This window comes from Parasteatoda tepidariorum, chromosome 7 (assembly GCF_982258835.1).
Source record: "Parasteatoda tepidariorum strain Cologne lab strain chromosome 7, Ptep-v5.0, whole genome shotgun sequence".
NCBI classification, from domain to species: Eukaryota; Metazoa; Arthropoda; class Arachnida; order Araneae; family Theridiidae; genus Parasteatoda; species Parasteatoda tepidariorum.
Genome location: NC_141761.1, coordinates 49,876,018 through 49,893,542, shown reverse-complemented (window position 1 = coordinate 49,893,542; position 17,525 = coordinate 49,876,018). Strand labels below are relative to the sequence as shown.

At 26.8% G+C, this 17,525-nt stretch overlaps 1 protein-coding gene across 2 annotated transcripts in view; it reads left to right on the top strand.

Annotated features, from left to right (window-relative positions):
• The first annotated feature begins 354 nt into the window (after positions 1 to 354).
• Positions 355 to 17,525, top strand: part of LOC107439326 (uncharacterized) — a 146,995-nt gene continuing 129,824 nt past the window's right edge. The window contains exon 1 of one of the 2 annotated variants that reach the window (XM_016051881.4): positions 355 to 738. The gene's annotated coding sequence lies outside the window, so the exon portion shown is untranslated. Of the gene's footprint in view, positions 1,030 to 17,525 lie in introns of both variants that reach the window. The other variant, XM_071183485.2, reaches the window with a different exon arrangement.

Here is a 17,525-nt window from a genome sequence, read left to right as displayed (position 1 = left end):
TGATAATAATATTACGCATTTTTCAATTTTTTAAATGGATATTGTTTGTTTGAAAACAAATGAACTTTTATTTCTCCCTTCCATTCCCTTTATACTTTTTTTTTTTCAATTTTTTATCTCTTTAGACATTTTAATTATATGTATAGTTCTTGACAGAAATACAATTATTATCGCAAAAGGATATATTTATTCCCAACTCTCTAAAATTACGAACTATTACATTCTCCTTTTCTCTCGACAACTTTTTTCAACCTTTATGATACGATTTTATTTTCAACATATGATAAAACTCAAAATATATTCCCACGAAAGAAAAACGAAAAACAAAAATTCGATAACGCGTGTTCCGATAATGGAAGAAGATAAAATATGTTAAATTTATTTCCCTCATACCCACATACGTCGGAAGAACGAGAAAAAAAAATTGTTTCGCCTTTTCTGAATTTTCGTGGACTTTCAGAATACCCAGAGAGCTCCACAGGTGATGACGGAGGCAATATCCCGTTAAGCGCATGCGCTCCGTCCCACGCTGCCTAAAATGAATGGCGAAAATCCCCGTTCTTGTCGACCAAAACATATCGACGTATCATCTCATGGAGATCAACACGTGTTTCGTAGGAACTAAGTAATGCAAGCAAAGCAAGTCGGTCCATCCCTATAATTGCATCTGGCATATTGGAAGGGCGCATCTGGTATAAAACAGATTACGTTGAGGAAGGAAAAATATTAGAGAGAAGGGTATGAATTTTTCCTTGTTTTATGTAAGGGTAGATTGCTTTTTATTTTAATGTATTTTTAAACAATTTATTCTGAAACGTTTTTTATGCAATACAATAATGAGTGGGATGTTATTTGTTTTATTAGTTGAAAATACTGAATAAATTAAAACAAATTATTTATTTATTTTTTAATTTAATGTTTTTAATGTAATAAAATAATGAGAGGGATGGTTTGTGTTTTATTAGTTGAAAATACTGCATCTGGCATAAAACAGATTACGTTGAGGAAGGAAAAATATTAGAGAGAAGGGTATGAATTTTTCCTTGTTTTATGTAAGGGTAGATTGCTTTTTATTTTAATGTATTTTTAAACAATTTATTCTGAAACGTTTTTTATGCAATATAATAATGAGTGGGATGTTATTTGTTTTATTAGTTGAAAATACTGAATAAAATAAAACAAATTATTATTATTTTCCTTTTTTAATTTATTGTTTTTAATGTAATAAAATAATGAGAGGGATGTTTTATTAGTTGAAAATACTGAAAAACATAAAACAAATTATCATTTTTTTTTAATTTAATGTTTTTAATGTAATAAAATAATAAGTGAGATGTTTTGTGTTTTATTAGTAGGAAATATTGGAAAAAAAATAAAGCAAATTTTTTCAAATATTTATTTTAGAGCATGATGAGGAGATAAAAAAATAAACCAAATAAAAGATGGGAAATAATTTAAATGCAGGGGTATAAATTTTTTTTCAAAAAAAGGAAATTAAATTGTTTTGTTTATGCATTGTAAAAAATTCGGGATGAAATTACGGTATTAAATACCGGTCTTTGGGGGCATCATCCGTAAAATCAATTTTTACCGTAAAATATGATACCGTAACTTTAACAGTAATATTTATTTAATTAGAGTGGTTCAATGATTTTACCCGAGGGTGCGTGGTATCGGTCCTTGTTAAACTGTTCAACCGTTAAGTGCTCGACTTCGCGAGCAGGTAGTTGGGCTACCAAAGTAGGGGAGCCATCCCCTCTTCAGATAATCAAAATTACGATGACATGTCTTCGGATCATTATCAGGGATTTTGGATATCTCCCAGAACGTCGCCAATAGCCCATTGTGCAGTTCTAGTGCGACGTAAATAAAGTACCTACCTATCAATGATTGAACCTTAATCATTAATGCAAAAAATTACGGTATATCGAATTTTTGCTCCGTAACATATTCCGGTAAAATGAATTTACGATAAAAGTAAAATGAATTTACTGTTCTTTTTACTGTAATTTGATCAGCAGTTTTTTGGAAGTATATGATATGCGAATTTTAAATTAATTTATTGCCAGAAATTCATAAAAAATATTGAAGCAAACCTTCTTGTTTTATACTTGTATGTATTTATAATTCTTTTTTTTTTATAAAAATGTTGTAACAATTGATGTTTTTTAATATTTTTATGTGACAAATTAGGCAATTTTTGGTACTAAATTGTGTTGTATTTAAACAAGATAGATTATAAATAATTGAGTTCTTAACATAAGACTGTACTTTTAATCAGTTTGCCTCCAATTTAATTTATGTCAGAAAGTTCTTAATGCAAAAAAAAATCGTAATTTTTTTGTAATAATTTTAAAACTAGTAATAAATTTAAGAACGTAGTTATTAAAATAATGTAAATAAGTTTAATATTTCTTCATTCAGCAACCATCCATTTTAAAAGAATTACAGCGTTATGCCTGAGTTAAACATTTATATTTATAGAAATGTTAATTTTCTTAAATCGATCAAGAAGGAAAAAAACTAATAAAATTACTGTATTGCATGTTAATGATATACTTGGTATTAAATAATATAACCTTGGTTAATAAAACCAAATTATAAGGTATTTAAACCATTTATTAGGTATTTATTGGTTATAGCGGTAAAGGTTTATTGCAAATTCTGGTTTTCAAAGTTATTGTTCTTATCACCGCAAATTTAGTAAAAAAGACAAACTTTAAAATTAAATTTAAACGAAAAAGGATTTTTATGCCATGTTCTAAAGTATCTTGATAAAATTACCAAATTTTTACTACGTTTATAAAATTTTATAATACATTACAAAACTGTATTTTATTGTTAATTTTTTTTCAAAATCATTAGCAAATCGTTTCGGTTAAAATCACCGAGTTTTTTGATATTCCTATGGTGCCTGAAACATGATATACCTTACCATATTCTAGTAGTTTGAACCTTACTTATTTTTATTAGTGTGTAATTAATTTTCAGAAGTAAAATAATATGGCTAAGTTATCATGCAACAAGTTTAATTCATGCTAGTGTTCAACATGCTTTAAAATTTCTAAAGGTTTACTATAACGTGAATATCTTATAAATACAACAGTGTGCACAACACTAATGGAAAGGCTGAATGTTTTGTGCTGCAATAACTACATAGTTAACAACATATTGAGCACAAATTAAAATAGAGGAAGATATGAAGTTGTTTCTTTCAACAGTTATAAAACTCAGAATAAGGAAGAAAAATTATAGCTTGGCACAAGAAAATAGTATTACTTTTTAGTACCTAAACAACGCTTTATCTTCAACTATTTCAAGTTGCTCCATTTCTCTTATTAAATAAATACGAAGTATTATTCTGACTTCCTGTTATTCTAAATGAATAAAATGTATAAAAAGTTTTTTTACTGTAAATAACTTGAACAAGAATAATAATTTAAAGTTGAATCTAAATTATTAATTTTCTTATTTAATTTTCCTACATTCAAGAGAAATTCCTATGAAATATTTGCATAGAATATCAACAACAGAAAAATCCCATAGAATAGATTATAGTTTTCGTTATAGTTTTTGTATTTTCTAAAAGGTGCATTTTTTTATTTTATTTATTTGTCTATTTTTTTAAATTTATATTTTAATTATCAATTAAAACAACAATCAAATAAAAATAATTAGCCTCTTAAGAAAAGATGAAAAGATTTTCCTACATTCAAGAGAAATTCCTATGAAATATTTACATAGAATATCAACAACAAAAAAATCCCATAGAATATACAATCTATTTTACTTAATAGTTTTCGCTATAGTTTTTGTGTTTTCCAAAAAGGTGCAATTTTTTATTTTATTTATTTGTTTATTTTTTTTAAAATTCATATTTTAATTATTAATAAAAAAAGCAATCAATTAAAAATCTCTCTTAAGAAAAGATGAAAAGATTTTCCTACATTCAAGAGAAATTCCTATGAAATATTTACATAGAATATCAACAACAAAAAAATCCCATAGAATATACAATCTATTTAACTTGATAGTTTTCGTTATACTTTTGTGTTTTCCGAAAAGGTGCAATTTCTTATTTTATTTATTTGCTTTTTTCAAAAATTTATACTTTAATTATTAATAAAAAAAACAATTAAATAAAAATCATTAGCCTTTTTAGAAAAGATAAAAACGAAACAAAATATATAAAAAAAGCATATAGCAGTGCAGTTCACAAAGGAATTTCTAATAACATTAGATTCTATTCTCATAAAATTTATTGTTATTAGTTTATTTGCAAAGCTGGAGGAAAACTTTACTCTAATATCCCTGTTTTGACATACACAAATGTTGCACAGACTAAATGTTTGTTCAGAATATGACTTATTATCTATCTCAACTTAACGTGACTGCGATTAGAATTTTCAAAAACTCTTTCTACAATCAGGTCTATTCATTTAACAAACTCTATCTGGTTATTTCCTAAATACAAATATCAAAAATTCAATCAGTATTTCTAAAAATATTTTTTCTTCATTTTGGTTTGCTTATTGAATAACATTGACTGTTTTGCTAGGAAACTATTTATCCAATTATTGCATTTTAAAATAGTTTTTTTATATTTTTGAATTTTAAAGTATCTATCTTATCATTGCATATTTAAATATCTATTCCGCCATTGAATTTTTAGATATCAATCCCCTTTTAAATATCTATTTCATGAATGCTTCCTTAAATAAATATCTCAATCATTGTATTTTAAAAATATAAATTCTCATTAACATTTTAGACAATCAAAAATTATGACTTTTATTATAACGCGAAAACCTAAAAAGTAAACATATTTATGTTTGATTCTGGGAACTTAATTTTTATTTAGCTTTTGTCTTATACTGCAAAAGTTTGCTTAACAATAACAACAGTTTTTTTTTAATATTTTTGAATTTTAAAATCGTATCATTGCATAGTTAAATATCTATTCCGCCATTGAATTTTTAGATATCAATCCCCTTTTTAAATATCTATCTCATGAATGCATCCTTAAATAAGTAACTCAATCATTGTATTTTAAAAATATAAATTCTCATTAACATTTTAGACAATCAAAAATTATGACTTTTATCATAACACGAAAACCTAAAAAGTAAACATATTTATGTTTGATTCCGGAAACTTAATTTTTATTTAGCTTTTGTCTTATACTGTAAAAGTTCGCTTAACAATAACAAGAGTTTTTTTTTTTTTTATATTTTTGAGTTTTAAAATATCTATCTTATCATTGCATATTTATATATCTATTCCGCCATTGAATTTTTAGATATCCATCCCCTTTTTAAATATCTATCTCATGAATGCATCCTTAAATAAGTAACTCAATCATTGTATTTTAAAAATATAAATTCTCATTAACATTTTAGACGATCAAAAATTATGACTTTTATTATAACGCGAAAACTTAAAAAGTAAACATATTTATGTTTGATTCTGGGAACTTAATTTTTATTTAGCTTTTGACTTATACTGTAAAAGTTTTCTTAACAATAACAAGAGTTTTTTTTCAATATTTTTGAGTTTTAAAGTATCTATCTTATCATTGCATATTTAAATATCTATTCCGCCATTGATTTTTTAAATATCCATCCCCTTTTTAAATATCTATCTCATGAATACATCCTTAAATAACTATCTCAATCACTGTATTTTAAAAATATAAATTCTCATTAACAATTTGGAAAATCAAAAATTATGACTTTTATCATAACGCGAAAACCTAAAAAGTAAACATATTTATGTTTGATTCTGGGAACTTAAATTTCATTTAGCTTTTGTCTTATACTGTGAAAGTTAGCTTAACAATAACAATAGTTTTTTTCTAATATTTTTGAGTTTTAAAGTATCTATCTTATCATTGCATATTTAAATATCTATTCTGCCATTGAACTTTTAAATATCCATCCCTTTTTTAAATATCTGTATCGTAAATGCATCCTTAACTAACTATCTCAATCATTGTATTTTAAAAATATAAATTCTCATTAACATTTTATAAAATCACAAATTATGACTTTTATCATAACGTGAAAACCTAAAAAGTAAACATATTTATGTTTGATTCTAGGAACTTAATTTTTATTTAGCTTTTGTCTAATACTTTAAAAGTTTGCTTAACAATAAACTTGATTCTAATCATGAAAAAAAGTTCAAGTTTTGAGTTTGCAATTTGTTACCGTTAAATAATTTAAATTATTTTAATTTAAAATGTCTAAAAGTTACATTTGGATAAAGAAAATATAGTCTCGATGGTTTCAGTATTTAGAGAAAAGAAAGTCGTCAATTAATATATTTTTTGCATATGATATTTTTTGTCTTCATCTATTATAATACTGTATTTAATTATGTCTGTTTGAGCTTAATTTTTCGAATTAGTTCTATTACTATAATATTATTTCTTTAAATATTCATATTAGTTGTAATATTTAAATTAGTTTTCTTTTTTAATTTTCACTCTTCTCCATGCACTATTCTTATAAATATCTCTTTGTGCGAATTGTTAAAGTTTTTTAGCAACTCTTAAAAAAACACACCACTAGAAACTTTTATATGAAATAAAAAAAAAAAACAAATTAATTAAGCATTTCCCACTGAAATTCTCTAGAATTTTCCTTCTTCTGCTGTAACTGCTTTTAATGTCACAAATTAAAAAAATTTTTTAAGTATATTAATTTTTACGAAAATTTGAGAAAGATTTTTAAAATTTTTATCACTAAACCTCTAATACATAAAATTATTTTAAGTGGGACTTAAAATTGTATAAAATAAGGTGTTTGGCGTTTTGATACTTTTATTTGTTAGGCTGCACTTTCAAAAGTAACGATACTAGATGAAAAGAAGAAAAAATAAATAACACCGTTTTAATTATAATTAGAATCCAAATATGTTTTAATGCACAATTCTCAATATAAATAAAGATAAAATAATTAAGGAATGAATTTAAAATTATGAAATAACAGTGAAGCAAGTGGATACATAATAATAAACCTAACGCTGTTAAAAAAACAATAATAATATGAAATAATTTTGAACAAACTATATTTTTCATGTGGTCTAAAATGGATCAAATAATTTTATTTTTGTCAGTCTTTAAGCAAAAAACTTGAGTCACATCAATTTTACAAGACGAGAGGTTACTTCTCAGGGCTAATAATATTACGAAAATGATTTCTCATAAATTTACTAAGTTTGACAAAAACCTTATGACATAATGAAAACTTTAGTTATATTCGCTTATTTTATTTCACTTTATTATTTTCATCTTTTTAGTTTTGTGTTTGTTTATGTCTAGAAAGGGTCGAAATTACTATTGACGTTAAAATATCAAACAATTTTATAACTGCATTTTGAAAAAAAAAAAAAAAACGTTGCTTGCAATGGAATTATGAACAAAGTTTAAGTAGAAATAAGAGTACTCTGGCTAATTGGAGAGAGGTTGGAAATATTATTAATAGAAATTCTATTTGTTGAAATAGAGAATTCTGCTTGAAACGGTCGTTAAATGTAGCCATCATCATTTATTGTTATCCAGCTTACAGCTAATAGTTAAAAGAAGAGTGCACAGGTAAAATAGGGAAGAGACGAAATTTTGATTGGTTATAAACTCTCTTTTGATATAATATGGCCAAAAATTCAGTTTGTTAAAAATCGATTTAAATGGTACGGTTATCAAACGCAGAGGACCACAAGAGATTTGATAGCCATATGGATCAGAGGAAAATTATCTTAACTTTTAACTTTGATTGAATGTAAATTAACTTTAATAAAATAGTGATTAGCCGCTTCGAGTGGTCCGAAAGGGATTGCAAAATGCATTACTAAAAGCTTCATTAGAGATTTGAATAATCTAGCTAGTTTGAAGTAGGTAATATTTTGTCCACCAACACGAAGGCGAGTATATAGAAAACGTGCAAGTAAAATAGTCCTCTATCAAGAGTTAAAATTCAAAAACAATCTTTGAAAATGACATTACGATGTTTAGAATTACTTTCCGAATCAATTTTATGCAATAAAATTGTTATTTTGTGTATTTTTTTACTACAGCTTAGCATATAAACATTGTAATTTTTAAATTTTTTGAGAAGAAACTGGTTGCGTTAAATCTAAGAGTATCATCATATGAAAATTTTACAAATCTATCATTAAAATTTAAATTCTTACAACAGTAAATATTGAATTTTTAAAATTTATACCATTTTATTTTTTTAATTTAGATGTTTTGCTTCATTTATGGAGTCTTACTTGACGCTGATAATTACACTTTAATCCGATTTTCCAGACCTTTTTGACAATATTTCCTTACAAGCACAATTTTCAATAAGTAAACAAACATTTATACAAAAATACAAAATTATAACGATTGGCCGATATTTTGTGATGTATTTTTGTCAGTACAAGACGGATACTATCATTCACAACTATTTTAGATAGTGATCTAAAGTAATATTTTGAGCCTAAGCTCGTAATTTCTTAATAAAGGTTTTCATAAGTCCCAAATTTAAATATTAAATAGAGTAATTTCTTATTAAATAAAGCAAGATGTATCTTAAGTGTTTCAGACACAGCAAAACATTGTAGAAATAGCAATGTAGAACAATGCAGATGTGTGTTCTTCCAGTTGCTTTCCAGTTGTTTTTGTTATATGTATTTCAACAATAGAGATGATTTTAGCACATATTTCAATTAATTACCTGTATCATACTTTGTAAAAAGTGCTATCTTTGTTTAATTGTGATAGCATAAAACATTATTTCTTTTAAGGCTATATAAAACAAGATAAAAAATTTTATTATTCCGAATAGAAATACTATTTAATTTTTAAGAATATTTCGGTTTTAGAAGTGATTTTGGAAAAATATAAGAATTTTAAGAAGTTTTTTTTTATTATTTCTTTATAATATTTATAACTCGCTATTACTTTCACCTACTTGAGGAGAAAATGACACTGTAATCGATCAAAAGATTACCTTTACGCTCTAATGAAATTTCTTGATTAAACTGTCTATTTTTGGAAAGACTTGATGACATTTATCTAATTGTGGATTCTGCCACAGTTGCAACATTCTCACTAAATTAAAAAATTCTATATAAGGAAAGTTCTAGTTAATTATTTTCCCAAATAGAACAGTTTTTTAATTGTGCAAAATTGGTTTTGAATTCGTAAAAGTTCCCTACTTACAATACAATAATCGGGCTTTTTCAAACAGCTAACGTTATCATAACAAATTGTAAAATCTTTAGATATTTTTTATCATCTTGGCACCTTTTAGATATATGGGGTAGCTGTGAGTAAACATACTTTTAAGTTAACAAGGAAATATGCCATTTATTGCTCAATTAACCTGATTTATTTCAATCACTTTCCAATAAGCCCATAGTGAAAGTTTATTTTATAGCCTTATTGTATTATTAAAAGAATTTATTAAAAGTTTATTGCAAAACACCTCTGCAAATTCATTCTGATAGAGTAAGTCTTCTATTATCCTAAAAAATGCTTAGGCTTATCTTAATGACCTAAAGATTTTTTGACAAAGTACCCGGAAAATATATATATATATACAGCTAATGGACGGAGTGTATCAGGTCGCATAATCTAGTGCAAAAGTGTACAACCAGAAAGTCACGCTTCCCGCAAACTTGGCCAAAGACGGTTATTTGGAAGATTTGGAAAAGGGGGTACTCTTTTAGCTCATTTTCGGAGTACGGGTATCGATAAAGCTTTTGAAGTTGAGATAAAATCATCATATCGAGACACAAATCTACAACGACGAAAATAACTTTTAAAAATACATTCGCATGCAGTTTCTTTAAGTTGAGAAAAAACCATTAAAGAATTTATTTTCTGTTCAGACGAATATTCACAACTGCAATATTACAAATATAAAATTCTAGCTCTATACATTTAGAAATATTTGCACAATTTTTAAGCGTCTTCAAAAATTGATCGTTTAATTGCAGTTAGTAGAGCATTTTAATAAATTTTAATAAAATTAAGAAAATATTAAGCAATATTATTAAATATTAATTAATACTGCCCTTGAACCCGAAACAGTCTTCTCAAGGTGTTTTTTTTTTTTTTTTTTTTTTTTTGTATTATATAAGTTACGGAAAGGAGTCGGTTTTCTATTAGATTAAAATTATTAACGTGGCCATCAAATGTTTAACGTTAAAAAAAATCAAGGCTCACAATTCGCGCAATTGACATTTATTTGGTATTTACGTTCTTTACTAGAAGTAATCGATATATCATTGGAAAATAGTCTTCATTTTGGAAAAGAAATAAAAATATTTATTCTTTTTACAAATATCGAGGAAGAAAACATTTTTACTACTTATTTTACCTTCACTAGTTGCTGCAAAATGGATATTTTAAATTTGTAAGTTTATTAACAAAGAAATTCAGCTACCACCATCCTCAAAAAAATAAAAAAAATAGTATGTTGAAATGTCAACATAGAGGAATGTTGAATATAAAAACCTAAAAGGAAAATTGAAATAGGAGTTATAAAAACTTTTTACTTTTAATTTCAGAATTTTCTTCAAACTCTCAAGCCATAATGTAATTACTCTTTCCTTTTTCTAAAGTCTTATGTAAATGATTTTTTTTTTCTGCACAAGTTAAACTTTTCAAAAAGTACATTTTATTTTCTTCTGCTGATATGTTTTTGGTTTTACCTTTGAATAGTAAAGGTCATTCTGTTTATCTGCTCAAAAACTTCTTCAAAAGTTTAACTAGCTCCTTTAAAATATTAAATTATCAAAGTTTGTGAATGACATGATAATTTACTACAGATATTTTATATTTTAAATTTTTTTTAAACTTTGGCCACCTTACTTCTTTAATAACTTTTCGCGAAACGTAATTATTGTTTTTCATTTAATTAAATAATTGCACCCAAACAAATATTGCACTCGACTTTTTAATTCAATCGTAAAAAAACAGAAACGAATTTAACAACATTATTAAGTAGATTAAAACAAAAACAATGTGACTCAAAACTACTGAAGTAGAGCTAAAATCATCCTTCTTTTTGAGTAAAATGTTTTTGCTCTATATATTTCTATTCTATAAGAAATATTAAAATAATCAGTGTCTAAAAATGCTGAACTTCCTTCAGAAAAAATTTTTCTAAAAAATTGAAAGTTCAATTAATTTAACCAAACATCTGCAATTTAGAATCGATAATCGTAAAATCAACGTATGTCAAAACTAAGGTAACGGTACAAATTATCCTTATTTATCTCAAATCTACAAAATGTTTTTTTTTTTCGGAAATTCCGTTTAAAACATAAAACTCCGGTTTGTCATTTTTTTTAAAGTGAAAAAACATAACTTTCGAGAGTGAAATTGAAATTTATGGCATTTAAACCATTCATTTGGTGGTTTTTCCTTTCATATAGTAATAATTTACCTTAAATTCTATTTTTCAAAATTATAGTACTTATTACCACACACTTAGGAAAAAATGCGAAACTGAGAAATAAATCATGCTCTAAGGTATTATGACAAAATTACCAAATTATACCATATGTTTACTAAATTTTACCAATTATTTTAAAACCTTATTTTATTGCTAATTTTATAGAAATCCTTAACAAAGCACTTCGGTAAAAATTTACTGAGCATTTTAGTGTTCCCATAGAACCAGGAACTCGGTAAATTTTACATCATAGGGTTGTTTTGACCATACCTTATTTCTCAGTGTAAATTTTAACCTTTTTAGGAGAACATTAAAATTTAATGTTATGTTCGAGTTCCTAATATTAATTTTATTATATGCTTAAAAAGTTCGAAAGAAAGTGCAAGTGTATAAATAAATTTATAAATTTTTAGAATATAAATGAGATTAATTATTTTAAAGAACAGCGTAATTTTTTATTGCATCGTTTAACAATACATACATTTATTTTCTTGACAATACTAATGAAATTTGCATTAATAAAGCCTATATTTCTAACGAAACTTCCTTTCTGCTTCTGTTTATTTTATCAGTGTGTCTCCAGCATATCCTCATGAGTTAACATCATTGCGAATACAACTTTCAACATCCATTTCTCTGGAGATTTCGATAGAGAAATGGATCTGGGTAATATTTTGGATTTGTCAAATGTCCTTGGATTTTACCAATTCGATTTGCGGAATAGAACTCATCATTTCCAGGACTATTTCTAAACATTGGACAATTTGTCGTTCCTAAAATTGCTAATTTATTTCTTCAAATCTATCCAAGGAACAGTTGTGAAAAGTAGACTGTTTTATATAAATCTATCTTGTTTGAATTGAACAATGATTGACGCTTCTGTGTAGTATTTATTGCATTTTAGTTCGCAATTATGATAAGAGGTTGTTTCTCTTTTTTTTAAACAGAAACAGCATAAATTGTGGTATACAATTTAGTGGTGTAAATGCGTTGCAGTTCGTCTTTGTCTTGAAAGTTAAAGACTTTTTCAATCCTGGTTTAAGTAAATTGGAATTGCACCTAATTAGTTTGTGTAAATAGTTCTGAATTTCTCGTTAATGACAAGTAAAGAAATCGGGATCTTTTAACTTAAGTGAGAAATTAATTTTCTGTTCAGTAAGAATGCGACGATAACAATGAGAAATTGTTTCACACCATTACGGTTTTATGCTATGTATTTCACTTAACCCTGAAAAAAATTATGTTTCTTTTTTATTCAAAATAAAGTAATTTTACAAATACTAATAAAGCTCAACATTTTTCAAAGAGAGAGACAAAATCTAAATACTTTCTTTGAAGATTTTTTTTCCGAAAAAGAATGTGCTGTATAATAATTCAAGTGACTCGTCTGACACTTGACCTGCAGATTATAGATAAAAATTTGGGATATATGTTCCAATTATTATTTTTTTTACTTCTTTTATCAAAAAATTTAAATATTCCAATCTTCTGTGTAGAGCCAACAAAATATTTCATAATTAACGAGTGGAATATCTAAAATAAGTGCGTGGTAAAAAATTCTGGATCGAATTCTGGTAAAAAGTACTGACACCTTGAGTGCGACATCCATAAAGTACTTTTATTTTTAATACCGTAAAACAATACTGTAAAAATAGATTTCACTGTAAAAAGCACTGGCACCCAGAGTGCCTGTACTTTTTTATCCGCAATTTTTTACAGAGTAAATGATACAGAAAGCTATTTATGAATTTAATTATAATAGTTAAAATAACAATTTTATTCCAGTGTAATCAACAAAATGAAGGAATACCGAAAATGAAAATGAAAAGAATAACTTATAAAATGCATGTGAAGAAATACAGGGAGAATTACATGGCTTACTTTAAAGGCGAGAATTTACCAAGCGGAACAATATTACCCTACTTTAGGATAAATATTGGGGGAACAGATTTTCCGACGCCAAACCCCGGCATTCCGGACATCCGCCGTTTCATCGAACAAATCCGAAATAAACCAAAAAACAGAAGGAAAAAAAGACAGTTTTTTTTTTCCAATAACACTTATTGTTATTCACCCTAAAGGCGTGGGTGACTTAAACAACAGAAAAAAAAGAAGAAGAAAGAAGAGAAAGAGACACAAATTTTCTTCATTTAATGCAGTTTTGGATTTTCCTGTTTCCTCGGTAAATTCATTGATTGAATTCGACGAAAAAGTGTTTTATTGATTTAGCGAAGTTTTCTGTTAATTTTTTAGGGGTAGTTAGAAACAAAAGATGTCTGATAGAATAGTATTCAAGAATAGTTTAAATTAACAAGATTCCCAATATATGTAAATAGAAATTATTATTTGAACTTTGAAAATGCAAAGTGCATTTTTTGCTGGAGGAGTTGAAACAATTATTTTCGTCACACTTAAAATTTCATTTGTTTTTAAAGCAAATTAAGTGGTTCATTAAAATACTTTACAGGAAATGCAACTTTTATTTGTCTGTTTCTTTTTACTTCTTTGCAGAAGGAAAGTAATTATTTTCAATTCAATTTTAATAGGAAACGATAATTACACTTTAAGTTTTTTATTTGTTTCTGTTTATATAACAAACTAACTGTCTTAGTTTCAAGAACATTTTCACAAAATGCAACTAAAATTGACAATTCAACCACATTTATTATGTCTTATGACATTAGGGAGTACGCTTTTTATTTTTGATACTTTTATGGATTTTTTTCTTCACATTTGTTCAGGCAGACACACACATGCATATTGGAAAAAGAATGTAATGTATTGTAACATTGATTTAAAACAATGCGGCAATGAAATTTTTAACACCCTTGTCCCTTGTTAAAAACAAGCAGTTATTGGTAGAAAAATTGTTTTAGACGTCCGAAACTTGGAACATCCTAGCACAGTGTAGATGAGGTAAATTAATTCAGATTACTTAACAACAGAAAGCAGTTACATATTGATATTTTTGGCAATACTTTTTAATTATCTTTGAAATAATATCTCTCACCAAATCAAAGTATAAAAGAGAAACATTGATACATAAAATTTTCAATTTTTCATCAAGGAGGATTTTTAATTTATCTTCAATTTTGAAATCTGTGAATGTTTTGAAATGCTTTAAGAGAATGGTTACCTAATTTGCTGCAATGCTCTTTATCAGACGCAATAGGTTGCAAAAAAATTAATCAAAATTTAGTTTTGAAACTTAAATTTTGGAAAACCTTCACCTATGTCACCTATCAAACGTTCACATTCGTCATACACTGAATGCTTAGGAATAATAAGAAAGATTTCATTGTTAAATGTTCTATAGCTTCCGTCTTTGTCTCACTTCAAAAAAAGCAGGAATATATCCAATTTTTAAGATTTGTTTTAAGTCTCTGTTGTTGTTCTTATCGTAGGCCATTAAGGTAAGGGATGCGATTGTTCTTTTAAGGCAAGAGGTGCGACTGCTCTTGTTTTCCAGCCAAGAATTTCAGTTCTGCCACACCCATACGTCACAGCCGTTTACAGGGCGAACCCATTCATACATCTATTCACTCATTCCTTCAGTCACAGATCGTAATTTTGACCTGAATCAGACAACTGTCAATCTCCAATTCAGTACCCCTAGAGGTAAAGTTTGTTATGAGAACATAGAGGACTTTGTGGCCTAACAGATTTAACGTACACTGGTCACCGTTTACTACGCGGGGAGTGTTTGGTCTGCTGGATTCGAACTCCCGTTCTAACTAAAGTAAGTCCGGTGCTCTCCCAACCAGACGTTTCTCAAACGACTCTATTACTAAAAAAAAAACTTTAGTCTTTTAAAATTAATTTTTTGTAGGTTTATTCAGCTTTATATCATAGAAATTATTTTACCACTACCAGAACATATCTAATTTAGAATTTTCAATCTGCTGCTATTTTTCACTATCTAGCAATTAGAGTTAAGTTTTTTATCCTCTTTTTCAAAGGTAAGATTATCAATTGTAATTTTTTAAGCTGTCAAAAGAAGCTTTATTTTTGCTACTACTTTATAAGGTTTAACTTCAATAGAATTAGAAATTGCCAGTAATGAAATTACCACTACATATAATCAGCCAATAGAAATAACCAAAGAAATTAATAATTTTCGTAAGACATATAAGCAGAAATTTCAAATAAGAAATTATAAACGTATAAAGTTGACCAATAGTACATTTTTTGATAAGGAACTTTGTTTTGTAAATATAAAAAATATACTTCAGAAAAAAAAAGTTTTTATTTGTTTTTTAAACAACTTAAGTGATTTGAAGATAATCCAATCCAGAAGACAAGAGAGCTCCTGGATCAAGTTGTTGGGACAAATTTGCCTTCGTGGAGGATTTTTGATGGAACTAACTCGCATTTAAGTTACACAGAGTGGAAAAACACAAAATCTCCCACAGTTTGCCTGACAGCAAGGAGACTCTAACCCATGATTCGTCTACAACTGCGGATATTTTAAGTCAGCACTGTGGTCGATGCAGATTCGTATTGACCAGTCATGGCTGGGATTCGAATTTTTCTTTTCTGTTTCAGCTACTGTGGTTTTTCTAATTCTTCTAGTTTTGTTTCTCACCTTAATTACTATTTTTCATTGGCAACTTTATGCTCCATATTTCAAATCACTTTTGCTTATTTTCCTTCACGTCTGGCAAGTCTTGAAAATTGGCGCCTGTTTTTAAGTGCTTAAAACATGTTAACTGTTGTTCTAAATTTGTATATTTTTGAGGTAGAAGAAGTTTTCAATCAAGTAATATCTTGCAACATCAGTTTCTTTAGATTATTTATTTAATATTAATAGGTTTATCTTAAGTACGATTATGTAATTTCTATAATTGTTTCCATTATAATTAGTGCACTATTATACGACCCTTTGTAGTAAATATTGACATCATACAGAAACATGTTTGCCTAAAGTAAATATTGTAATGCTGATGATCTATCTAAATTTCAACGAGTATTTTCAAAAACATAATTTGGTCCAGTCCTAATTTTGGGTTTGTTAAGCATAGGTTTGAAATTTTACTTTTTGGCATTAGCCTCCTCAGTATCTCCAGATTTCAACCCTATTGGTCATTGGTTGGATACAGTCGAAAAAGTGCTCAGACATACGTATCCATAACTATTTAATCTCATACCAAAAAAAATGCGATTCAAATGCACCAAATGATTTATAAAACTCTCTTAAAGTTAATACTAAAAATCAAGGCTGTGTAATGTGGCTATCATAGGAAATCAAAGGGGTGGTCATAATAAAGTGGTAATACTGAATGGGCATATTTCTGTGAAATTTTAAACCATCATAAAGACAGAGAGCTTTATTTTTCAAAATATATCTCTAAACGTCATTCATTCAAAACATTTTTAACATAACTTTAAATCTAAAAATACTCCTCAAATAATGAATAATTACACGCTTTTCCGCTGCATTTTTGAATGCATTCTTTTACTCCCAATTCAATGCAAAGTCGATCACATTTAAATTTCAACAAATATTTCTCTGCTTAAAAAAATTCATTTAGTTTGTATAACTTTGAAAATAAAATTGCTCTTCATAAGGGTTGAAAGAAAAGAAATATGAAATATACAATTCAATATCGTTCGTCAGTGATAATGTGTATGTATTTTTCGTGGCAGCTGTTTAATGATATTTAAAAAAGACTTCACAATGCGAACATTTTCAATAAAGACAAAAGATCTAACTTCTTCTTAAATCTTATTTATTTATTTTATGAATAACTAAAATTGAATACATTCCTTGCACTTTAAATATCTGTTTTAAGAATGCACTCAAATTAATTACCTTTAAGGACAATTTTCTTTAAAAGTCTCTCTACTTACTTTCTTTAAATGTAAAGTATTTTCAACGGAACTAAGAATATTATTTTTACTTTTAAGAAATTTCAGCTTCAGGAATACTTAAGCTGTAAAAAATGTTTTCTGTTACTAGTTCTGTCAATAAATTATGAAAATATGACTACAATTTATCAGAGTCCTTATTTACGCGATGATTTTATTCCTGTTAATTTATTATAATAACTTTTATCAAATCATATCAAAATG